The following is a 26,958-nucleotide window of genomic DNA, read 5'->3' as shown; positions in this document are numbered from 1 at the left end:
ACCCTCTCTGCAGCTATCAGTCAGGACCCCGATTGGGTCAGCGAACTCCCAGCAAAGTGCTCAGCCAGCACTTTTAAGGTTTAGTAAAACCTTAGTCTATGGTCAATTTCGGACAGAGTGCTCCGCAGCGCTCTGCATCAAGTCACCTATTGAGTGCGTTGGGTCAGTGACAGGTCAGCTATTCAGACAAGTTGGACAATTTCCCTAGGTGAACCCAGGGTAGATATACTGTTTTGGGACAGGGTACCACCCCTCAAATGTTGCAAAGTGTCAGAATCCCCAATTTCAATTGGTCCTAAGGTAGGATTTGGTTAACACACCAATCAGAACAGACTATTACAAGCCCTACTTAGCATCCTAGGGTGCCGCCTAGCAAGATTGGGGTTCCCACGAGAAGTCGCAGGGAATACAATGGAAAGAATACAATTTGATACAATAGGGTACAATCTAGATGCTCTTGCTGGGTGAAGGTGCATGTTCCCATGCTGGCTCTGGCATCAACCTTCTTTGGCTTGGTTTCAATGCCACCGCATCATCGATTGATTCTGCGCAGAAGTACCCTCCAAGATGGACTCCCCAGCCCCATCACCCCTCAGTGCCGAGGATACATGAAAAGTAAGCGAAAACAAAATTAGTACATAAAAATAAATGAATGTATTACACGTCGTGACTTTATACTTCAGACATATCATCATAAAAATATACTATGCAATTAGACATTAGTAATATATACACTGACACGAGAGCATCTGCACGAGCATCACCACGTTATCACGAAAGCTGTGTATTACGCATGCGCACCCTTTCCCTCCAAAAATGTGACTGCGTCTCTACACGTGACTGTGCCTTACGCATGCGCAGAAACGAAAAGGCAAGCAGCGGCCATTTTAGGGACAAGGATTAATCGTATTAGTAGAACACATAGGCAAGCGTCTCTATAATACCCACGCACATTAAAAATACATAAAATTAGTAAAACAAACAATTGAAGTTACGAGATTATAATAGATTTTCGAGGTTCTTGACTCGAGCAAGTCGCGATGCGAAATCTTGCTCTATCAATCCCCTCTTTGATGATATTTACTATCATCACAAAAAATGGAACCAGATGCCAACTTTCTTTCACACTTTGTACAACTCTATCTCTTCCAACATGCGATTCAATTTTTCCTTCTCATTTTTGGTAGGGTGAGAATTTTTCACCCTTTTGTAAATCTGATTATTTATTTCCTCCAATTCAAGCTCATCCGCATTCCGTTTCACTCCCCTTGCATTCACCTGGTACTTCTTAGTATGCCTTCGGCATTTGCAACAGACGAATATGAAAAATAGGATAAGACCTATAATTCCAATTGACATCAGTACTTTGAACAATAAGCTTCTACCTAAGTTAGCAAACCAGTGACCTACATTTGAGAGACCATCGACTAGTCTCCTCCAGGCACTGTCAACCTCGAGTGGTTTGAGTTCCTTTTCCAAATTAGTAATGTTTTTCACATATCTTTTGAGCTGCACGCTTTTGTCCGGAATGTAAGTGCAACAATGTTGCGCCTTCAACATCCGGCAGACTCCGCCCTCTTTTGCTAATAAGGTGTCAAGAGCAAGTCTGTCCTGCAAAACCATTGATCTGATCGCAACCATTTTGGTATTGACCAGCAGAAATCCATGAGCTGTATCAGTAGACAGCACATCCACTACTGTGGACAATTTGCAAATTCTGTGAGTGTTCAGAACCACTCCCACTCCAGGTATCAGTGCACTAAAAATACTACCCATTATTTCACCTACGCTTTCTCTTTTACTACGCACTAAGCCATTAGTGTTTTCATTGCTTCCAGCAATTTCATTCACATGGTATATTTTCGGGAAAACAATGCCAAAGTAGCAGCTTCCATACCAGTGATCCGGCAATTTGAAATAAGCTTTGTCTCCACATATATAATAAATTCCAGGAAACACAGGCTCTGACCCATTTTTGAAACCCCAACCTCCAATTACCTTATAATTGTGCTCACATTGACTGGAACCAATGAAAATGTTATTATAATAATCAGTCTTCTCGCGGTGAAGACAGAGTTTCCCTTTCTTCTCGAAATCCAGCAACAGAGCAGGTCCCGCCCCGCCAGTTGAGGTGCTTTCCATGTTCTCAGCCCATTTAGGTGCTTTCTGCCTTTTGTCATTAGCCTTTCTTTGGAAACTCTCCCTTCTCTTCTCTGCCATGTTTAAAAATATCTTCTCTTGTTCATGCAGTGAGCAGGTCAGGTTGTCTCTATGTGCTTCAGCTATGTCTATATTGCCTATAGTCAAAAAGTAGTCCCCCATATAGCGTATTACGTCACTTTTTATATGTACAGGATTCAGATTTCCACGAATGGGAAGTTCAGAAAAGATCACGTCATTGTTAGAGTAATAATACTGTAACGGTCCTCTTTTGTAAAATAAGCTTGCTAAAATACTACAGGAAATTCCATATGTCAGGGGCAAGTGATGGTATGTCACGCCTTCAGCTACAGAGGTAGGTAGCTTCATGCAGACATAGCAATCCTCTATCTCCATAGTCTCTACATAGTATATTAACAAGTTTGCGAAAACATTTGAGTGTGTCTGATTCCTAACTCCGTGGTAGTGTAGTCCTTCCTCATCTGATGCATCTAAGTCTCGTTTTGTTTGTCTGAGTGCTTGCTCACGTCTTTCTTCACTTCGTGTTGTCAGTTCTTCAGTGTCAGTAATCTGTGTAGGGGAAATATTAGTATTTTTACTAACCATAAAGGGAATGAAAACTGTTAGTCCTATCCAAACGAATATGACTATAACTATACTACATATACATACTTTGCAGCATGTTTTGCAACAACTACCGCTAGGCCTTCCATTCGTTCTTGACTCAGACATTTCGGCTCAGAAGAAGTTTCTCAACCCCTCTTTGTAAGTTTACACAAGTAGCTTACTCTGTGCAACCTCAGGTGAGCTCGTCTTCCTCTTCTGTAGAGTACTCAGCAACCTGTTCTCCGTCACTTTCGTCAGTGATGTCAAGTTCCTCAAAATTTTCCAAGATTAAGTAGGTCCACTCCGGGTCCTGATATTTTTCGTTTTGTCTTTTTATTCACTCACTTCTTCTCTTGGATCTATCTTCAGGTATTTCTGCAATTCGGGGACTTTTTCTTATATCTGCCAGTTTCTCTTGGACTGTTTTTATTCTTAATTTCAGTCTCTTAACATACCTTGGCTCAATGTGCTTCTTTTTCTTTAGTCTTTTTGCTGGCACTGCGATCGAGCTTTCTCCTAATGCTCTTTTATTTTCACTTGTCGGTGGCGCTTCGGTTTCTGTTTCTTCCCTTCCTGTCTGACTAGTCCCAGGTCTTGTATCTATTTCTTCTGCCTGGTTACTAAGCTGGCCTGGTTCAGGTGAATTTTTGTTTTTGCTTTTGAATGTCTCTATTTCTGTGTCCTGAACACGTTCTTCTAATTCTAACTGATCCTGTTCAAGCACTTCGATCCCTTGATTTTCTTCTGCTCGAACTATTACACTATTTCTAGTCTGTCCCTTTTCGATTTCAGGAGTTAGTGGCGGTGTATCAATCACCTGATCTGTCCCTGTCTGACCTTCTCCTTCGTCCTCAGACTTGATGTGAATCTCAATGATCTGAGGGTCTTCGCCTGTGCCTTGCTCGACCTCTCTATTCCACTCTCTGTCTTCTTTTATTCGCTCTCTTGTTCTGAGTGGGTCTCCAGGGAGCTCGACAATGGGTATCCAATCCTCTGGCCAGATTCCCGGCAGCTCGTCATCAGCTACTTCTGGACCAGCCTCCGTTGGATGTTCAGCAGTACTGGTGCTTGGCCATGCGTCATTAGCTACCTCCGGGCCAACGTCTATGGGACCCTCCGCTGGGCTGGTGCTCGGTCGTCTGTCGTCAGCTACTTCAGGACCAACATCTGCAGACCCCTCAGCTGGACAACCTTCTGCTCCAGGCTCCTCGTCAGGTATCACCTTCTGGGTATGGCTGGCATGGATCCACTTGGGAACGCCGGCGCACTTTACAGCGGTCGTCGTTACCAGGATTATTTGCCGCTTTTTTCCCCACCTTGGTGCAAGGCAACTTGAACGAGTGTGCTTCTTTATTTTAACCCAGTCACCAGGAACCAATTTGTGAACTGGTGTTGTCGGGTTGGCGATGGCGTCTGCCCCAATCTGGCGAGAGATAGAACGCACTTGGTCACCCAGTTGCTTGCAGTATTCAAGTACCAAATCATCAGAAATGCTTAACAGTTTGTATCCTGGTACCCATGCTTGTCTCATCACTCTTCCCATCAAGATCTCAAGGGGGCTCAGGCCTGTTCTCCGATCTGGAATGCTTCTGAGTCCCATCAGAACAAGAGGCAAGGCAGCTATCCAGTTCATACCAGTAGAATCACATATTTTTGCCAATCTATTCTTGATAGTACCATTGATTTGCTCTACCACTCCAGAAGCCTCTGGATGATATGCACAATGCAGCTTTTGTGTGATCCCAAATGCTTGACAGAGTTGAGCCAGTATTTCATTCTGAAAATGTCCGCCTCTATCTGAGTCAATAAAGACTGGAACCCCGAACCTCGGTACTAGCTCTCTCAGCAACATCTTAGCTACTGATATGGCGTCACATTGGGAGGTTGGGTAGGCTTCCACCCATTTTGAAAACAGGCAGACAATGACAAGGACATATCTCTTTCCCTCACAACGGGGCATGGTAATGAAATCAATTTGTATTCTCACAAAGGGACCCCCTGATCTCCCAATTTTCCCCAGCTCAACTACTGTTTTCTTGCCAGCGTTGAACTGCTGACATGTCAAGCACCTCTGGCAAAGGGACTCTGCTACCTTCCTGAACTTCTTGTTGTACCAAGTCTGTTGAAACACCAGAACAATGGCATCCCTACCAATGTGTGATCCTTCATGTATCAGTCTGGCCATTGGGGCAAGTAGTTGTCTGGGTAACACAGGCATACCATTCGGGCCCACAATGACACCATCCTCACGTCTCGGTCTACAACCTTGTTCTTTCCACTTCTCTTTCTCTTCCCAGGGCGTCACATGCTGCCATTCTCTCACTTCATCCCAGGTAGGCACTTCTTCAAACATCCTAAGTTGGCAGCTGTTTCCAGCCCCACCCCGTTTCGGATTTATTCTCATCTGATCCATGGCGCATTGCTTTGCCACTCGATCAGCAAAATCGTTTCCCAAAGATACAGGGTCAAGGCCCTTCTTATGAGCAATACACTTGACCACTGCCAATTCTTTTGGTAATTGAATTGCCTCTAAAAGGTCTTGAACCACTTTTCCATTTCGTATGGGGGTACCTGAGGAAGTCAGGAATTCTCTTTGTAGCCATAACTGGCCAAAGTCATGCACCACCCCATAACAGTACTGGCTGTCAGTATACACTGTTATTCTCTTGTCTTTTCCCAATTTGCAAGCTCTAATCAGAGCGATCAATTCGGCTACTTGTGCAGACTTTACTCCAAATAAATAAGCTGCTTCTTCAATTTTGTTTAAAGTGACCACAGCATAGGCAGCACTTAGGCCCCCCAGTTCATGCCTCAGGCACGAACCATCCACAAACCATTCCTCATCATGCACAGGCAAAGGAGTTTCTTTAATGTCTGGGCGAGGTTTAGTACTGAACTCTGTCAGATCAATACAGTCATGCTCATCATCTCCCTTACCTTCCATTACCATTGATTCAGGGAGTAGAGTGGCGGGGTTTAAAATATTGCATCTGGTGATGACAATGTTTGCAGCACCCATGAGAATCCTCTCATATTTAGTCAGCCGACTAGGGGTGAGATACTGAGTTTTGGTTCGGGTCAATAGAATCACAACTGCATGTGGAACATACACAGTTACAGGATGTCCCATGATAATGGACTCACTCTGTTCTAAACTGGTGCATGTTGCAGCTACTGCTTTCAGACATCCAGGTAATCCAGCAGCCACTGGATCCAATGTGGCAGAGAAATATGCCACAGGCCTTCTGGTCGTGCCATGTTCCTGAGTCAGAACTGACAATGCACAATTGTCACGAGTGTCACAGAATAGGCCAAACTCCTTGGAGTAATCAGGCATCCCTAGAGCAGGAGCTGTACACAGACAATTTCGTAATTTTGTGAAAGCTGTTAAGCTCTCGTCATTCCATTCCACTGGGTCTTTCGCTCCTTTCTTTGTCATCTGAATCAAGGGCTTTGCAAGGACTGCGAATCCCACAATCCATTGCCTGCAGTAACCTACAACTCCGAGGAACATTCTGATTTCTTTCTGAGTACGGGGTAACTGCATATTTTGAATTATTCTGACTCTCTCTGAGGTAACTTTTCTGATGCCTTTTTCTATCTGGTGTCCCAGATATTTCACTGATTTTGAACAGAACTGTAATTTTTCAGGGGCCACTTTATGTCCCTTTTCACTCAGGTGATTTAGTAGGGCAATGGTGTCAACCACGCAGTCCCTATGACTTTTGGACGCCACCAGTCGTCAATGTACTGGACCAAAACGGACTTTCCAGGTAAGACTAAAGTTTCAAGACATTTTTTCAAGATCTGATTAAAGATAGAGGGGCTCTCTGTGTACCCCTGGGGGACCCTATTCCAGACATACACGTGACTGTTGAAAGCAAATGAGAAAAGAAATTTGCTGTCTGGATGCAATGGAATCGAAAAGAATGCATGACATAGGTCTATCACAGTGAACCATTCAGCATCCCAGGGAATCTGATACAGAATTACTGCTGGGTTCGGGACAATAGGGCAGCAAGGAACCACTATCTTGTTTACCTTTCTTAGGTCCTGAACTACTCTGTACTTGCCATTAGGCTTTTTGATGCCCATAATGGGTGAGTTGCATGGGCTACTCATTACTTCCTGTATGATGTTTGCTTCTAGCAATTTCTGTATTTCAATGGCAACACCTGCTCTTACTTCTGCACTCATTCTGTAAGGCTTGGTATTGGGGTATACTGCATTTTCTCTCATGGCTATTTGTATGGGGTCTACGTTTTTCATTAATCCCACATCCTTTCCTGTAAAGTCCCATACTTCTGGCTTCACTGTCTGCTGGAGTTCTCCAGGTAAGTCCTGTATAGTCAGTCGTTTTATTTCTGAGTCAGGTCTAATTAACATTAGCTTGTAGATACCGTCTTCGTCTGGAGTTTGAATTTCGACGCCCTTTGGTGTGCAAAAGATGGTACAATTCATTTTGCACAGCAAATCACGTCCCAGTAAGTTTACCGGACTGGTATCACAGACAACAAATCTGTGCATTTGTTTGAAATTTCCAATTGAGATCTCCATGGGCTCGGTAACAGGTGTACTAATCAGTTGATTAGATACACCCACTACTTGGATTGCTTCTCCCGAGAGGGGTAGGTTTGGAACGTCCACTGTTCTTACAGTAGAACGGGTAGCACCAGTGTCCAACAGAAAGGTGACATCATTTCCATCAACCTTTCCTTCAATGTATGGTCCCGACTGGTCCACCGGCAAGGAGGCGCCAAGTACGCACTCCTCGTCCTCCCCTCTCAGGCCCCGTCAGTACTGGTCGTCACAGAAGAAAGTGTCATTCAGTAGATACTGCGAAGTTGCTGTATTTCTATTTTCATTGCCCCCCCAGATTTCTACGTCATCACCCTGTGGTGATTTTCCTTTAAAAATAGGTTTTGGCGCTCTGGGCACTTGGATCGTTTTTACCTGCTGCTGGGCCTTTCTTTGTTTTTCATTCTGCGTCTGTGGAATTAAATCAGGTGTTTGGGCATTATCATCTTGTAAATAGGGACACTCGTCTCTCCAGTGTCCAATTTCCCCACACTGATGGCAAGGAAATTTCTTCTTAGCTTCCTCTCTACTCATTTTCGCTCTGGGCTTTCCTCCACCCCCACCCCCAGTGCTTTGGTTCGGGGTAGTTTTGTTCATCTTGTTTAACTGCTTTTCCTGTTGTTCTGCGAGCTTTACTTGAGCCCACATAACCTTCTCCTTGAGAGCCTTTTTCTTTTCTGCCATCTCGTCCTCACAGTACTTTGCGTACCGTAGGACCTCATCTATCTTTTTAGTATGCCAACAGATTTTATTATCCTTTATCCATTGACAGATTTCGGGCCTTAAACCGTTTACAAACCTGTAAATGAAGTGGGTCATGTCCTTCATCTCGATGTTATCTATACCACTGTATGTTTTGAACACCTGCAACAGCCTTTCATAAAAGGAATGCACTGTCTCGTCTCTTTCTTGCGTGGTTCTATCTATCTTGGTCCAATCAGTTTCCTTTGCGGGCACTTTTGATTTCAAATGCTGAATTACCTGATCATATTTTCTCATTACTTCCTTCGATGGTTCTCCTGTTTTTTCATCTCTCGCGTATTCCTCACTAGGCCAAGCTATGGCTATTTTACACTCGGTCCACAGATCTACAGGGACCACTATGTCGAAGAACCCATCCAGGTCCTTCCACAGGCATTTTTGCACTTTTACGAATCTTTCTACCTGCCTATACCAATCCACGGGCTTTTCTCGTAATTTCGGGAAATCATTAGTAAAGGATACAATATCCTGTCTGGACCATGGAACGTGTACATATTTTCCACCTGGTACTTCGCGCATAGGGCATAACTGTTCTGGTTTGTCAGCTTCCTTTAGAACAAATTCGGGAGTTGCCTGCCTAGACCTGGCCTCATCCTTTTTCTTGACCCATCTGGCTTTCCATCTTTCCACATCTCCCCATTTTTGTAATACTGTCAATAGTTCTTTGACCTTTGCTTTCTTCCCTGAAACATTCAAGTTTTCCAAATCCTTGTCTGAGAAATCTGCCCTATATGGTTTCTGCAGAGGTTTCGATTTTGAAATATCTATTCCCATGCTAGCAGCAGTGTCTGTCAGTTTTTCATGAAGTACTCGGGTATTTCGGGTGAGACTCTTGTAGATAAACAGCATTTCGTCTTCGGAGTAGGTATTTAATCTGTCTAATCCTACGTTTCCTGCCATCAATTCCTCTATTTCTATTCTCATCTTGTAGAGATCTAAAGGTTTCGTTGGGGACGCTTGTTTTTTTTCGAATTCTTGACTCCATCTTTCGATTTCTTCAGGAGTCACCAATGTGACACTCGTAGTACCCGAGGTCGATTCCATTTGAATTTCCCTCGCATTAAAAGGATTATGTCTTTTCTGTATCCTTTTTCCGGCATTTCTAACGGGCAGATCTAGCAGCGAGACCTCCGACTCGCACTCACTTGTCTGGTCATCTACAATTAAGGGTTCTGGTCTGGTCGGTGCAATGACAGGAGTAATTACTGGAGTTTTCAGGCTCCCTTGACGGTCCCCGTACAACGGAACCACCGGTCCGATAGTTACTGGGATCGTCAAGGCTTCAGGACTTGTATTTAGCTGTGACATTTTCTGTATTATCTCAGCTCTCTGCTTTGCTAGCGCTTCTCGCTCTTTCTCTTGTAATAACCTGTCCAAAGATTTGTCATGTAACACCTGTGGGGTTAGAGTCGGAGCATAACTCGGGGCAGTGGGATGTGTCTCACTCGGTCCTTCACCATAATTAGGTCTTGGGAACAAACTTCCTGTGCCTAGAATCCTCGGCTCTCCCTCATCCTGTGGCTGTAATAACGGCATTCCTGAACCCAAGGATCTCACCTCACCTCCGTAGGGGGGACGAGAACAAAAATCTCCTTCACGTGAATATCCCGTCTCCCCACCAACGGGTCTCCTGGGGTAAATACTTCTGGTTTCTACGGGTCCTAGGTTCTCAGTATAAGGAGGAATTAGATAACCCCCTCCTACACTTGCGGACCTGACCTCTTCCCTTTGTAGAGGTCTCCGGGGAATATCCCCTGCACTCGAAGGTCTGTGTCCTTCATTATAAGGAGGCGGACTTCTCGTGCACATGTCATCTAACAATTCGTCATCCGATTCTCCGAGGGGCCCCCAGTGTTTGGATTTCTCTGTCCTTTTCCCCCCCCCGGAGGATCTTCTGCTGGCATCATGGGAAACAGTCCCTCAACAATCATACTCTGCCTCCATTGTTTCATCTTTTGGGCTCGGGCTTCTTGCTTCAGTTTTGGATAAAATGTTGTCAATCCTTTATCCAATCGGGGCTTGTCCCTCTCAAAAGCCTCAATTTCCCATTCCTCTAGTGCTTCGTACTGCGTTAATCTAGGTCTGGGATGTAAATCATTCATTCGGGTTCTCAAATTAAATAGAATCCTGCTGTTAAATGTTCCGTCTAACGGAAAAGCCAATACTCCGTCATCTTTTGTGTATTCCGCCCAATTTTCCAACCATACACACGTGTTGTACCCCTTATCGAACATCATGAAAGATGCGGGAGTATTTGGTGGCGGAATGACAACACCTTCTCTAGTTTTAATCTGCTTATCTTTCTTGAAATAGTTCTTTACTTTATTTACAAGGGACAACTTTCGCTTGTTTCCGTACATAATGTCGTGTTTTATGCCTTTAAACTGATCTCTCTGAAATGCCAAATCTCTCGGATCGGGTCTAGTATGCGGTCTGTACGAGTGCCACATACGATTCCTACGCTTAACTTTGTTTACAAAATTACTCCCAATCAGAATGCGCCTTGTAATTCCGTGCGACCAATGGGGTGCACGAGTTCAAATAATTTCGACCAATGGGTGCGCGGCCCTTTCGCGAGACAGTTCTCACGCTTCGGCGCTCACCCCTCCTTTACAATTCCAGCTCCGCTACCAGCCTGCTGCGTCTACCAATCCCAGCGCGGCACGGAGTGACGTCAGAGCAGCTTCGCGACTGACCCCCTCCTTCACAAGGTAACGGAAACTTTCTTACTTTCTAAAGTGCTTAGTGCTTGGTTAGTTTACAACAATTACACATTAGCCACCGTGCTCAAGTGTCTAGATAGAAAGACATTTTTTTCACTTCAAGTAAACTACTTCCATTTACTTTTCACTCACTACGGATAGGTCTTCTCTCCCTGCCCTTCACTCTAGCATCGAAGAACCTGTTACTCCCCTAGACTCATCCACTTTACCGGGATATATCCGAGACTAAGGTTTCCCCAGCGAGCCCCTTTGCTTTCACCCAAGCTCCGATGAACCTGCTACTCTTCCGATGTGACCCTAAATAGGTTTATGCCACAATGGGAATTTTGCCAATGAACCTCGTTACTAACATTTATTCAAACATGCATTCGGAAAAAACCCTAGTTAGTGCTTCCAGTTCTGCCTAACCTGCACCAACCTTCCTTAGAGCAGGTGACCTCAACACGAATGGATTCTATTCACCACTCGCTATTCAATTCCCCGGGGATTCCCAACAAAACATTTAACAATTACGGTCGAAATAGGTTAATACATATATCAATACAACAATAAGAAAAACAGTTTAAAACATTTCATAATTTTTCAAAGCAAACATTTCAAATGATTGATCAGATCTCCTGAAGTGCCTACTTTTGTAGCAGCATCAATATACTAGCAGCTTCCGACTTAGCTAGACTAACTAGTCCTGCCTCACCTTTAACTATTCCCTAACCATAACTCTGCTACCAGAAAAATTACTGCTAGAGATCGCGGGTCACCCGACCAATAATTTCGCCACTTCCGGCATCGGGCCCATATATTTCAAATCACCATATACATTGATCGGATGACGTCACAATATACACTGACACGAGAGCATCTGCACGAGCATCACCACGTTATCACGAAAGCTGTGTATTACGCATGCGCACCCTTTCCCTCCAAAAATGTGACTGCGTCTCTACACGTGACTGTGCCTTACGCATGCGCAGAAACGAAAAGGCAAGCAGCGGCCATTTTAGGGACAAGGATTAATCGTATTAGTAGAACACATAGGCAAGCGTCTCTATGATACCCACGCACATTAAAAATACATAAAATTTGTAAAACAAACAATTGAAGTTACGAGATTATAATAGATTTTCGAGGTTCTTGACTCGAGCAAGTCGCGATGCGAAATCTTGCTCTATCAACATCACACTCAATCAAGTACAATCCCGATAAACTTCTGACTCGTGACAATGCCACATATGCCATACCCTCCTTGAACACAGAACTGCCAATATTCACCAAGGCACTGTCTACACTTAAACCTTGCGATTTATGGATTGTCACCGCATATGCCAAGCAAACAAGAAACTGCTTACGGCGAACATATAAGTCTTTTACAAGCATAAACCTAGCAGAGCAACGACCAATTAGCTGTACTTCCTCAATGCCATCAAATTTAATTTTTAAAAATTCAATTCCATCTCTATTTCTGTATTTCTCAAAATCAACAACATTACCCATTGATCCATTTACCAGACCTCTTTCAACATGTAAATTCCTTCTTAAAATTATACGGCAATTTAAGCACACATTCAGAGTCTTTTCAAAACCTGCAGTTTTAGATATAGTCTTCTCTAATGAATCCAATTTTGATTTCAAATTCTCAGACAAAATAATTGTTGATCCCATATGCTCTACTCTGTCAATAGCTTCCAGTTTCACAATCTCTTGGTTTTCTAAATGCAACATTTTGTTGTTGAAGATGGCACATTCTGCAAGAGTTGGCATCAAACATATTCCAGATTTCTTCTCAGTAATTTTCCGAAAAATATTCTCAGACACAACGTCTTCTTCTGGATAAAAATTTGACAGTAATCGTGCATGTAAAGCTTCTTTCCCATGCTCGGTCACTTTTCCGATTCTAACATCTTGTAGAATATTCTTATAATCTTCATCCTTCGCTTGACGCATATTTTCACGCAGTTCAGCATAATTGAAGTTTAACCATATATTGACGTTGCCAATGCTCCCTAGGCACTTCCTGGTATCTTCATGCGTGAGCATTTTGAACACAGGTTGTCCTTTCACTGGTGTCAGCTGCAGAAGATCACCGAAAACAATGATGTGTTTGCCACCAAATAACACATCATACTCTGTTTGGAGAACTTCTTGCATTCTCAAATGCACAAAGGCAAGCATGACATTGGAAACTATGCTTACTTCGTCAATGATAAGAAGTTTCATTTTCCTCAAGACTCTTGAAACTTCACAACAAGCATCTCCAGATAACTTGTGGTATTGTAATTTGTTATCATGCTCCACTGGCAGCATCAGTAGACGATGCAAAGTAATACCTTTAATGTTATGTGCTGCCAGTCCAGTTGGAGCGGTGACAACACAAGACAGCGATGACTCAGTCCTTTTCTGCAAATAACATGAAATTGCTTTAATGAGGAAACTTTTTCCAGTTCCCGCTTCTCCACTCACGTACAGTCGGACAGGCTTCAACGACGTACATGAGCACTCTTTCTTCTCATGACTTAATCCATGATCAATTTGGTTGGTAACTTCATCATATATTTTCCTCTGCTCAACGTTGAGTTGTCTTTCCAAGTCTTCTAAGTTAACCGCATTCTCCTGAGCATGTGCCATGGCTCTTTCCACTTCAATCATGGCAGTGGCAGCTTCATTTTCGATAACTGGTCCTCCTAGTGGATCCTGACTCAATGAAACAGAACTCTGACTGTCTTGAGAACTGTCTCTAGCAATCTCGGCTGCAATCATTGCTTCCTGCTCGATTTCCGCATTCAACATTTCTAGATATTTGGGAAAAACAGGACATTCTATGGTCTCCTTGGCGGCATTGAAAGAGTCTTCGTAACAGAGGAAATCTCCAAGCAGTTCCTCTTCTGCACGCCAAGGCTTGAAAAGTTGCAAAAGAGCTAAATAGAAAAACTCTTTTCTTTCAGGAGATTCGCCACTCAATTTTCGATGGTTTACCAATTGGCATTTTCTTTGCTTGACCAGACATCCCTCACTTCCAATTACAGCATACACTCCTTTATCAATATCTTCTTTGATGTTCCTCTTGAATATGTAATTTTGTAGAACCTCATACATACAAACATTCTTGAGGTGACTGCTTCTATTTGGATAATATGTATCCAACATGTTGGTCTTCAAAATATCGGTACTGTTTGGCTCCTTTTCCGCCAAATACTCAATTTCTCGCACAGGTTTCAGAACTCGATTACGCGTTGCAGTAAGACCAAGACTCGCCCAAATGATACTCCTAGATTTGGCATAGAGACTTGCTGAAGATAACCAGTCAGAACATTCGTAAGCTCCGATTTCTCGATGCGACAACATCTTCAGACTGAAACTGTACAACTTCTTACTGAGGCTTTTTTCATGGGAAATGTCCTCCCACATATCCTTCAATTCTGTCTTTTCTTTTTTGGTGATGTAAGATGTCACATACCGAGCCACAGCCATACAGTTATCAGCCACAAATTGTATATCCATGTTAGCATTCCACATGGACAAAATCACTGGGTTGTAGTCGTTGATGTACTTGGGCTCTTCGTTCCTTTTCAAATTGTATGTATTTTTGGGTGATTTCCTCGTCACATTATGTCGCAGCGAAGACATCAAACTGTTCACTCTTCCTTTAGAAATCACCGGTCGTGGAAAGCCGAAACGACATTTTGTGTAGAACTTGTCCTTGTTTCTGAATTTACGACGACAGTACTTTCCGCAACGATGGCTGTGGAAGCGTAAAACTTGTTCTCTTATGCTTTTGTCTTCCTTTGTCTTTGGAACAGCACATGTAGAATACTGTTCTATGAAACTCATCACTAAGTCATCCGGATCTGTTCCAAATTTGGGTGCATCTTTGATCCATAGCAGCATATGTATATGAGGAGCACCTCTTGCTTGGTACTCCTTTCTCCAGAAGAAATCCAACACCTTTCCAAGAGGTGGATTTTTCTTGTTCATGATGAAAGCCATCATAGCTTCAAACCTATGATTGAAGTACCTGCATACATTCACTGGATCCAAAGAGCACAGTTCTCCGGGTGTCTTGAATTCGATATTTTCAATGTTTCCATTTGCCTCTCGTAGAAATTCAAGTAAGTCTTCCCAGCCATACTCGGCACAGCTGAGAGTGAGGAACCATGTGGGAGTTCCTAAGTTCCTCAGCATACATTTTAAATCACCATGACGACGGTACCAGTACTCATTAGTACCACGCTGACACGCCATGAGATTAATCAGGTGAGAATCCAAAATACTGTCTTGCACATTGACTTTATCCATAAAGTCCCGTGCCGAGATATTTTGCATCTGTACACCACTTTTTAAGATGTGGTTCACTGCATATGACAGTCCAGACAGATCGCTTTCAAACAGGAGATGAAACAAATAGGGAATGCATTGACGAAACCTAGGATCTTCTGCATACAATCGTAAAGTACGGTATTCAGAAGCAGGAATTTGATCAGGTCGCTCATCATATCTTCCTCCTTCACCTGTTGGAAATAGCTGTGGGAAACACCGAGCTTCCAAACTTTCCTCCCAAACACTAATAGGACTCCCTTTGGCTTGTTTCATTTGAAACAACTCAATAGCATTCCCCATGACTTCCTTGGAATGCAAAGGATGAACACTATAATGTTCATATATTCCTTCATTTTTAGAGGCTTCTACTTTCTCAATTTGACCAGCACACAAATCGCTATCCTCTTCTTCACTTACTTCCTCTTCTGCAACATATACATTCTTATAGTACTTATTTTTTTTCTTCAAATACAATGTTGCCTTTTTGACTTTCCTAACATCCACTAAATCTTGCCATATTTTCTTACTCTTTGTCGGAACCCCATTAACTAATATAACCAGAGGTTCCTCTTCCACTTTCTCTACTCCAATTGTATTAATGTTTTTCTTCAAATCTAGAGGCAAATAAACAACTCTTCCCTTTAATCCTCTCTGTAAATCTGATGGAGGCAATTTCCCTGTCTTTGGCTCCATTCGTACAATAGCCTGAAAGGGATGGACACTTTGAATCAAAATAGATTCATAAGTATTTAAATCCTTCAATTCAGAAGGAATCTCAACCAATTCCAGATTATTATGAACCGCTCTAGCAGGCATCCGGTTTTGATTTAATTTGTTACAACAATAAGTACACACACGTTGATCCGATCCCAAATCAAAACAATTTTCTACCATCAAGTATGTTGCGAAATCCTTCCATTCACTATTATTTTCCCTTTCACTTTTCGCATATAAATCCACTAACTTAGTCTGATTCTGATAATAAGTGCGTCGACAACACACACAAGTGAAATTAGGCCTCTCACTTGATTTCACCTGAAACGTGGCAATTTCCTTCTGAAAATGATCTGTACTGGAAACCTGTACACTATCTTCCACATTACCTTCTTCTTCTAGGTCAATTTCAACATTCTCCTCTTTACTTGCAAAGTAACAAAACTCAATTTCTGCACAAATATTCTTCACAACTACTTCTGAACCATGCAAAAGAGCAGTGCATAATTGTTTAAGCATAATTGCTGGACTCTTAGCATAATACAACATTCTAACTAATTTCCTCACTTTATTATGATGCACTGCTAGCATCCTGAAATGATGAAAACCACTCTGGCATACTCCCCTGGAAAGACAAGCCAGTGAATGACCATGCAAACCTGTCACTTCTCTCACTCTGCAAGGATCTAATTATTGCAACAACTTCATTTTCTGTTTTAAACTTTTCTTATTAAATGTCCGTACAAAATCACAAAGCAAATTGATGAAATCCTGTCGCACACTGCAAATACTACTACACTTCCAGGTATACACTGGTCCCTTAGGACGTCTTCCTAAAACCTCATTACCTAACACCTCTTCTGCCTCTGTTGTCACAAGTTTTTCTTTTTCAACTGGACAACCATCTTTCACCTCATATGCTCGACCACTGGTGTCAACTGCATGCACCAAATCATAATCCTGGAAATAACTCTCCTCATTAAAAAATGCCTCACAACTTGAACTATTCAAAAAGTGGGGGTGGTGATGGACAGAGTATCTGAATTAAACAGAACACTCGTACCCAGTCAAAAGATCAGGGCTTGATCCATCACCGTTTTTTAGCTCACTGCACCATCCCAGCTCAGAACCTGGCTACATGCAAATTAGTCTGACCCTGGCCCAGTGCATCATGGGAACAGGGCAGACCAAACTACCAAGCCAATTCTTTACTGGAAAGGAAACAAGCTTCCGGGGACCGGTTTCTGGCATTACAGCCGTCTTCGGCCCGGCTTGCTTGAATCCTGATGGTGCAGTGAGCAAGGGACTCACATCTGAATATACCCTGCCACACTTGTGGTGGCTAAAACGATTCAAAAAGTGGGGGTGGTGATGGACAGAGTATCTGAATTAAACAGAACACTCGTACCCAGTCAAAAGATCAGGGCTTGATCCATCACCGTTTTTTAGCTCACTGCACCATCCCAGCTCAGAACCTGGCTACATGCAAAATAGTCTGACCCTGGCCCAGTGCATCATGGGAACAGGGCAGACCAAACTACCAAGCCAATTCTTTACTGGAAAGGAAACAAGCTTCCGGGGACCGGTTTCTGGCATTACAGCCGTCTTCGGCCCGGCTTGCTTGAATCCTGATGGTGCAGTGAGCAAGGGACTCACATCTGAGTATACCCTGCCACACTTGTGGTGGCTAAAACGATTCAAAAAGTGGGGGTGGTGATGGACAGAGTATCTGAATTAAACAGAACACTCGTACCCAGTCAAAAGATCAGGGCTTGATCCATCACCGTTTTTTAGCTCACTGCACCATCCCAGCTCAGAACCTGGCTACATGCAAATTAGTCTGACCCTGGCCCAGTGCATCATGGGAACAGGGCAGTCCAAACTACCAAGCCAATTCTTTACTGGAAAGGAAACAAGCTTCCGGGGACCGGTTTCTGGCATTACAGCCGTCTTCGGCCCGGCTTGCTTGAATCCTGATGGTGCAGTGAGCAAGGGACTCACATCTGAGTATACCCTGCCACACTTGTGGTGGCTAAAACGATTCAAAAAGTGGGGGTGGTGATGGACAGAGTATCTGAATTAAACAGAACACTCGTACCCAGTCAAAAGATCAGGGCTTGATCCATCACCGTTTTTTAGCTCACTGCACCATCCCAGCTCAGAACCTGGCTACATGCAAATTAGTCTGACCCTGGCCCAGTGCATCATGGGAACAGGGCAGACCAAACTACCAAGCCAATTCTTTACTGGAAAGGAAACAAGCTTCCGGGGACCGGTTTCTGGCATTACAGCCGTCTTCGGCCCGGCTTGCTTGAATCCTGATGGTGCAGTGAGCAAGGGACTCACATCTGAGTATACCCTGCCACACTTGTGGTGGCTAAAACGATTCAAAAAGTGGGGGTGGTGATGGACAGAGTATCTGAATTAAACAGAACACTCGTACCCAGTCAAAAGATCAGGGCTTGATCCATCACCGTTTTTTAGCTCACTGCACCATCCCAGCTCAGAACCTGGCTACATGCAAATTAGTCTGACCCTGGCCCAGTGCATCATGGGAACAGGGCAGACCAAACTACCAAGCCAATTCTTTACTGGAAAGGAAACAAGCTTCCGGGGACCGGTTTCTGGCATTACAGCCGTCTTCGGCCCGGCTTGCTTGAATCCTGATGGTGCAGTGAGCAAGGGACTCACATCTGAGTATACCCTGCCACACTTGTGGTGGCTAAAACGATTCAAAAAGTGGGGGTGGTGATGGACAGAGTATCTGAATTAAACAGAACACTCGTACCCAGTCAAAAGATCAGGGCTTGATCCATCACCGTTTTTTAGCTCACTGCACCATCCCAGCTCAGAACCTGGCTACATGCAAATTAGTCTGACCCTGGCCCAGTGCATCATGGGAACAGGGAAGACCAAACTACCAAGCCAATTCTTTACTGGAAAGGAAACAAGCTTCCGGGGACCGGTTTCTGGCATTACAGCCGTCTTCGGCCCGGCTTGCTTGAATCCTGATGGTGCAGTGAGCAAGGGACTCACATCTGAGTATACCCTGCCACACTTGTGGTGGCTAAAACGATTCAAAAAGTGGGGGTGGTGATGGACAGAGTATCTGAATTAAACAGAACACTCGTACCAAGTCAAAAGATCAGGGCTTGATCCATCACCGTTTTTTAGCTCACTGCACCATCCCCGCTCAGAACCTGGCTACATGCAAATTAGTCTGACCCTGGCCCAGTGCATCATGGGAACAGGGCAGACCAAACTACCAAGCCAATTCTTTACTGGAAAGGAAACAAGCTTCCGGGGACCGGTTTCTGGCATTACAGCCGTCTTCGGCCCGGCTTGCTTGAATCCTGATAGTGCAGTGAGCAAGGGACTCACATCTGAGTATACCCTGCCACACTTGTGGTGGCTAAAACAATTCAAAAAGTGGGGGTGGTGATGGACAGAGTATCTGAATTAAACAGAACACTCGTACCCAGTCAAAAGATCAGGGCTTGATCCATCACCGTTTTTTAGCTCACTGCACCATCCCAGCTCAGAACCTGGCTACATGCAAATTAGTCTGACCCTGGCCCAGTGCATCATGGGAACAGGGCAGACCAAACTACCAAGCCAATTCTTTACTGGAAAGGAAACAAACTTCCGGGGACCGGTTTCTGGCATTACAGCCGTCTTCGGCCCGGCTTGCTTGAATCCTGATGGTGGAGTGAGCAAGGGACTCACATCTGAGTATACCCTGCCACACTTGTGGTGGCTAAAACGATTCAAAAAGTGGGGGTGGTGATGGACAGAGTATCTGAATTAAACACAACACTCGTACCCAGTCAAAAGATCAGGGCTTGATCCATCACCGTTTTTTAGCTCACTGCACCATCCCAGCTCAGAACCTGGCTACATGCAAATTAGTCTGACCCTGGCCCAGTGCATCATGGGAACAGGGCAGACCAAACTACCAAGCCAATTCTTTACTGGAAAGGAAACAAGCTTCCGGGGACCGGTTTCTGGCATTACAGCTGTCTTCGGCCCGGCTTGCTTGAATCCTGATGGTGCAGTGAGCAAGGGACTCACATCTGAGTATACCCTGCCACACTTGTGGTGGCTAAAACGATTCAAAAAGTGGGGGTGGTGATGGACAGAGTATCTGAATTAAACAGAACACTCGTACCCAGTCAAAAGATCAGGGCTTGATCCATCACCGTTTTTTAGCTCACTGCACCATCCCAGCTCAGAACCTGGCTACATGCAAATTAGTCTGACCCTGGCCCAGTGCATCATGGGAACAGGGCAGACCAAACTACCAAGCCAATTCTTTACTGGAAAGGAAACAAGCTTCCGGGGACCGGTTTCTGGCATTACAGCCGTCTTCGGCCCGGCTTGCTTGAATCCTGATGGTGCAGTGAGCAAGGGACTCACATCTGAGTATACCCTGCCACACTTGTGGTGGCTAAAACGATTCAAAAAGTGGGGGTGGTGATGGACAGAGTATCTGAATTAAACAGAACACTCGTACCCAGTCAAAAGATCAGGGCTTGATCCATCACCGTTTTTTAGCTCACTGCACCATCCCAGCTCAGAACCTGGCTACATGCAAATTAGTCTGACCCTGGCCCAGTGCATCATGGGAACAGGGCAGACCAAACTACCAAGCCAATTCTTTACTGGAAAGGAAACAAGCTTCCGGGGACCGGTTTCTGGCATTACAGCCGTCTTCGGCCCGGCTTGCTTGAATCCTGATGGTGCAGTGAGCAAGGGACTCACATCTGAGTATACCCTGCCACACTTGTGGTGGCTAAAACGATTCAAAAAGTGGGGGTGGTGATGGACAGAGTATCTGAATTAAACAGAACACTCGTACCCAGTCAAAAGATCAGGGCTTGATCCATCACCGTTTTTTAGCTCACTGCACCATCCCAGCTCAGAACCTGGCTACATGCAAATTAGTCTGACCCTGGCCCAGTGCATCATGGGAACAGGGCAGACCAAACTACCAAGCCAATTCTTTACTGGAAAGGAAACAAGCTTCCGGGGACCGGTTTCTGGCATTACAGCCGTGTTCGGCCCGGCTTGCTTGAATCCTGATGGTGCAGTGAGCAAGGGACTCACATCTGAGTATACCCTGCCACACTTGTGGTGGCTAAAACGATTCAAAAAGTGGGGGTGGTGATGGACAGAGTATCTGAATTAAACAGAACACTCGTACCCAGTCAAAAGATCAGGGCTTGATCCATCACCGTTTTTTAGCTCACTGCACCATCCCAGCTCAGAACCTGGCTACATGCAAATTAGTCTGACCCTGGCCCAGTGCATCATGGGAACAGGTCAGACCGAACTACCAAGCCAATTCTTTACTGGAAAGGAAACAAGCTTCCGGGGACCGGTTTCTGGCATTACAGCCGTCTTCGGCCCGGCTTGCTTGAATCCTGATGGTGCAGTGAGCAAGGTACTCACATCTGAGTATACCCTGCCACACTTGTGGTGGCTAAAACGATTCAAAAAGTGGGGGTGGTGATGGACAGAGTATCTGAATTAAACAGAACACTCGTACCCAGTCAAAAGATCAGGGCTTGATCCATCACCGTTTTTTAGCTCACTGCACCATCCCAGCTCAGAACCTGGCTACATGCAAATTAGTCTGACCCTGGCCCAGTGCATCATGGGAACAGGGCAGACCAAACTACCAAGCCAATTCTTTACTGGAAAGGAAACAAGCTTCCGGGGACCGGTTTCTGGCATTACAGCCGTCTTCGGCCCGGCTTGCTTGAATCCTGATGGTGCAGTGAGCAAGGGACTCACATCTGAGTATACCCTGCCACACTTGTGGTGGCTAAAACAATTCAAAAAGTGGGGGTGGTGATGGACAGAGTATCTGAATTAAACAGAACACTCGTACCCAGTCAAAAGATCAGGGCTTGATCCATCACCGTTTTTTAGCTCACTGCACCATCCCAGCTCAGAACCTGGCTACATGCAAATTAGTCTGACCCTGGCCCAGTGCATCATGGGAACAGGGCAGACCAAACTACCAAGCCAATTCTTTACTGGAAAGGAAACAAACTTCCGGGGACCGGTTTCTGGCATTACAGCCGTCTTCGGCCCGGCTTGCTTGAATCCTGATGGTGCAGTGAGCAAGGGACTCACATCTGAGTATACCCTGCCACACTTGTGGTGGCTAAAACGATTCAAAAAGTGGGGGTGGTGATGGACAGAGTATCTGAATTAAACAGAACACTCGTACCCAGTCAAAAGATCAGGGCTTGATCCATCACCGTTTTTTAGCTCACTGCACCATCCCAGCTCAGAACCTGGCTACATGCAAATTAGTCTGACCCTGGCCCAGTGCATCATGGGAACAGGGCAGACCAAACTACCAAGCCAATTCTTTACTGGAAAGGAAACAAGCTTCCGGGGACCGGTTTCTGGCATTACAGCCGTCTTCGGCCCGGCTTGCTTGAATCCTGATGGTGCAGTGAGCAAGGGACTCACATCTGAGTATACCCTGCCACACTTGTGGTGGCTAAAACGATTCAAAAAGTGGGGGTGGTGATGGACAGAGTATCTGAATTAAACAGAACACTCGTACCCAGTCAAAAGATCAGGGCTTGATCCATCACCGTTTTTTAGCTCACTGCACCATCCCAGCTCAGAACCTGGCTACATGCAAATTAGTCTGACCCTGGCCCAGTGCATCATGGGAACAGGGCAGACCAAACTACCAAGCCATTTCTTTACTGGAAAGGAAACAAGCTTCCGGGGACCGGTTTCTGGCATTACAGCCGTCTTCGGCCCGGCTTGCTTGAATCCTGATGGTGCAGTGAGCAAGGGACTCACATCTGAGTATACCCTGCCACACTTGTGGTGGCTAAAACGATTCAAAAAGTGGGGGTGGTGATGGACAGAGTATCTGAATTAAACAGAACACTCGTACCCAGTCAAAAGATCAGGGCTTGATCCATCACCGTTTTTTAGCTCACTGCACCATCCCAGCTCAGAACCTGGCTACATGCAAATTAGTCTGACCCTGGCCCAGTGCATCATGGGAACAGGGCAGACCAAACTACCAAGCCAATTCTTTACTGGAAAGGAAACAAGCTTCCGGGGACCGGTTTCTGGCATTACAGCCGTCTTCGGCCCGGCTTGCTTGAATCCTGATGGTGCAGTGAGCAAGGGACTCACATCTGAGTATACCCTGCCACACTTGTGGTGGCTAAAACGATTCAAAAAGTGGGGGTGGTGATGGACAGAGTATCTGAATTAAACAGAACACTCGTACCCAGTCAAAAGATCAGGGCTTGATCCATCACCGTTTTTTAGCTCACTGCACCATCCCAGCTCAGAACCTGGCTACATGCAAATTAGTCTGACCCTGGCCCAGTGCATCATGGGAACAGGGCAGACCAAACTACCAAGCCAATTCTTTACTGAAAAGGAAACAAGCTTCCGGGGACCGGTTTCTGGCATTACAGCCGTCTTCGGCCCGGCTTGCTTGAATCCTGATGGTGCAGTGAGCAAGGGACTCACATCTGAGTATACCCTGCCACACTTACTTCCAGTAAAGAATTGGCTTGGTAGTTTGGTCTGCCCTGTTCCCATGATGCACTGGGCCAGGGACAGACTAATTTGCATGTAGCCAGGTTCTGAACTGGGATGGTGCAGTGAGCTAAAAAACGGTGATGGATCAAGCCCTGATCTGTTGACTGGGTAGGAGTGTTCTGATTAACTCAGATACTCTGTCCATCACCACCCCCTTTTTGAAATTATTTTCACAACTTGAACTATGCATCCATTCTCCAGAAAAAACTTCACAAAAATTACTACGATTAACTGTTCTTTTCCATCTACTATTTGATTTGAAATCATAAATTGCCTTGTTTAGTTTCCTAATTCTGTTGATTATCAAAATAAATAACTTTCGCTTAATTTCGAAAGCCTGATCAATAATTTTCTCTACATCTTTCTTTCTCTTATAAAAAGCCACTTTCTGTTGACTTTTCTTAATATTTTTTAACAAATTGCCAATTATCCTATTGCGGAACATTCGTCTACGAATGTCCCAAAACTGATTTTTCCTTCTACTACCATGCACAGAGTTATCTCCTGCTCTAGCAGTAACATTTTTGAGTGGCCTTTCCTTCCCATTTAAATTGGCTCTCTTTTTCGGGACTAAAACATGTTCTGTACTGATACTTTTTCGTCTGCAAATGTTTCTTAAAAAAGATTTCGTTGTCTTACCCGGAGCTTTCTTGGTGACTTGACAAGTTTTTATTGTAGAGGACTGCTGCAAGCATTTAGTAAGCTGCTGTGTTTGACGTTTTGTAGCCTTTTTCCTCCTGTCCTTCGAAGGCATTGTATAATTTTGAAATGATCTGCAGTTGAATCTGTGGTAAAATATAATAAAAATGTTATTAACCACTATTACCAAACAGTAAATCAATAACAGTCGTCAAAAAATTATCAGACTAGTTGTCAATTCTACATACAATAATTTTTAGTGCATTAGCAAATTTAAAACTCACAAATAGTAGCAAAGAAATGGAATGCTTCTACATTTGACCTGTGCTCTTTTATATGTGAATCTGAACTAATTTTATTAGCATATTTCACTATTTTAATAAAGACACTTCACACAATCTGTTTTTGAAGTTTTATTTAATTTTAAATGAAACGGTTTACATGGTTACTTTTCATTTCGAGTAACTTAAATTTATTTTTAAAGGTCTTTATAGGTTAATAGGCTCGAGCAGGTCAGCTGCCCACCCTATGTCATACAATTCTGACAAATCAGCATCCTCATCATATTCTTCCTCATCCACAGCATATAAATCATCCAAGGGATCTACTTCCAGTGACGTTTCAATAACAAGTTCAATGATAAGATCGAGATCAACAGATTGCTCATTATCACTCATGCTTGGAGTTGTCGTGATCTTTAAAAAAAGAGAACAACAATGAGATGTTGCAGACTAAGAGACAAATCTCAGAGACTATAATAGTAAAATTGTTTAACAAGAGTAACATTTTGCAGATATTATTTAACCATGTCCAGCGATGCTGAGGAGGTGAGGCTTATGTCCAAGTTTTCAGTGAACAGGACTCATCTCTTCTTAACCTTGGATAAGCCTCACCAACACTGTGTCCCCTGCTAATACTTAAATTTAAAGGAGCAGATTTATGTTAACTGGCGCATCCCCAGGGATGCACCAGTTAACGTGCGCCACTGCTCTGCCACCCATGATGTGCCGCATTTACAATGCAGAGCACCATTGAGCAAAAACAGCACAGATGCGTCACGCATCTGTTCCACAAAAACGGTGCATTGCAGGAATCACGTCATAAGCGCGACATATATACTGCAATGCACAGGGGCAAGCCACACATTGCATGGTGCATCACTCCTTATGCCTGTTTCAAACAGGCGTAAGGATTTGATTCAGCAATGCCATAAATGTGACTCAGTGAAATCTTCTTAATTTTACTGTGTTAGTTTTACAGGGCTTTCATGCAAATGACTGCCCACCCTACAACAAAACACTCACATGAAACCTGACGCAGGTTTCATGTGGCACAGGCCTTTACAGCATGACACATCTGCCTAGAGGCATCAAGTTGTAAATATGTCGCAACATAGCACATCTTTTGCACCGCCGCTGCGTCACAAAAGTGACGCACAGCGGCGCAAAAGAGACACACGGCTATCATAAATCTGTCCCTAACATTTTAAATGATTGATTCAGGATGACGATAAGGTGTGGACTATCCAGAGGTTTGTTTGAGGTGAGGCCTACTCAGGGTTGCCGATGAAATTTACGCTTGCTGAAGAGTACAGAGGAGATAATAGATGTGCAGGCTTACCAATGAAGTGAGTCATGTCCACTGCACTCTTGAACAAAGGCCAGACCTCTTCTGTGTCCCTGGACAGGCCTAAACCTCATCTGCACAGTGTGATTCGTAATGTTAGGAAACACAGGTGATGTAATTGAAAAATTTGGAATTTCTTTTCCTCATTTCACAATCACATCACCTGTGTTTCCTTTGCTTAGGTATCTCATTGTGCAGATGGAGTCTAGCATATCAAAGAGTACGCAGAAGTTGAGCACTGTATGCAACAGTTTTGACATTTACAGAAGATTAAGCTTCTCCATGCCCCCTACACAGTCCTAAATGTTTACAGTTTAAACTGACGGTATCTTGTTGGAGATGAAGTGAGGCCTATCTTGCAACATGGTGCATCTTTTGCATCACTGCTGCATCACAAAAGTGACGCAACAGCGGCACACAAGAGGCGCACGGCCATCATAAATCTGCCCCTAACATTTTAAATGATTGATTCAGGATGACGATAAGGTGTGGACTATCCAGAGGTTTGTTTGAGGTGAGGCCTACTCAGGGTTGCAGATGAAATTTAGGCTTGTTGAAGAGTACAGAGGAGATAATACATGTGCAGGCCTACCAATGAAGTGAGTCATGTCCACTGTACTCTTGAACAAAGGCCAGACCTCTTCTGTGTCCCTGGACAGGCCTAAACCTCATCTGCACAGTGTGATTCGTAATGTTAGGAAACACAGGTGATGTAATTGAAAAATGTGGAATTTCTTTTGCTCATTTCACAATCACATCACCTGTGTTTCCTTTGCTTAGATATCTCATTGTGCAGATGGAGTCTAGCATATCAAAGACTACGCAGAAGGTGAGCACTGTATGGAACAATTTTGACATTTACAGAAGATTCAGCTTCTCCATGCCCCCTACACAGTCCTAAATGTTTACAGTTTAAACTGACGATATCTTGTTGCAGATGAAGTGAGGCCTATCTTGCAACATGGTGCATCTTTTGCATCACTGCTGCATCACAAAAGTGACGCAACAGCGGCACAAAAGAGGCGCACGCCATCAAAAATGTGCCCCTAACATTTTAAATGATTGATTCAAGATGACGATAAGGTGTGGCCTATCCAGAGGTTTATTTGAGGTGAGGCCTACTCAGGGTTGCAGATGAAATTTAGGCTTATTGAAGAGTACAGACAAGATAATACATGTGCAGGCCTAACAATAAAGTGAGTCATGTCCACTGCACTCTTGAACAAAGGCCAGACCTCTTCTGTGT

This window comes from Lissotriton helveticus, chromosome 8 (genome assembly GCF_964261635.1).
Source record: "Lissotriton helveticus chromosome 8, aLisHel1.1, whole genome shotgun sequence".
In the NCBI taxonomy this organism is placed as follows: Eukaryota; Metazoa; Chordata; class Amphibia; order Caudata; family Salamandridae; genus Lissotriton; species Lissotriton helveticus.
This window is presented reverse-complemented; position numbering follows the sequence as displayed.